Source organism: Penaeus monodon, chromosome 33 (genome assembly GCF_015228065.2).
Source record: "Penaeus monodon isolate SGIC_2016 chromosome 33, NSTDA_Pmon_1, whole genome shotgun sequence".
Taxonomy (NCBI): Eukaryota; Metazoa; Arthropoda; class Malacostraca; order Decapoda; family Penaeidae; genus Penaeus; species Penaeus monodon.
In genome coordinates, this window is record NC_051418.1 from 12,680,830 (window position 1) to 12,681,218 (window position 389).

The following is a 389-nucleotide window of genomic DNA, read 5'->3' on the forward strand; positions in this document are numbered from 1 at the left end:
AAAAAAAGAAAAAAAATACATTATCCACAATGGAACGTGGCTTTAAAAAAATTAAAAAAAATTCTTAATATTTTATCGGATTCTTCTTCATCTAGGTCTCCTTGGTAACTTATGTATCATAGATACAAGTCACTTATTTTCCAGTTGTTGAAAATACAACATGCAGCTATATTCTATCATTTTAGCTTCATAATAACAGCATGGGGTCCTACCAGAACCAGCAATGTAGTTTTGGACCTACTGTGGAACGCATAAATGTTTGAGGCTTTATCTTGAATTTATGCATTTCTTTTTAATTTCCTTGCATTCACATTTTACTTTAAAACAAAAGATCTATAGGTCTGACTAGATAATTATGATTTTTTTCTGTCAGCAAAAGAATTTGATGC

The 389-nt window shown here is 29.8% G+C and overlaps 1 protein-coding gene across 1 annotated transcript in view; it reads right to left on the minus strand.

Annotated features, from left to right (window-relative positions):
- The window catches only part of LOC119594050 (ubiquitin-conjugating enzyme E2 variant 2-like), a gene marked incomplete at its 5' end in the record, with an annotated part of 9,050 nt that overhangs the window by 7,582 nt on the left and 1,079 nt on the right, over positions 1-389 (minus strand).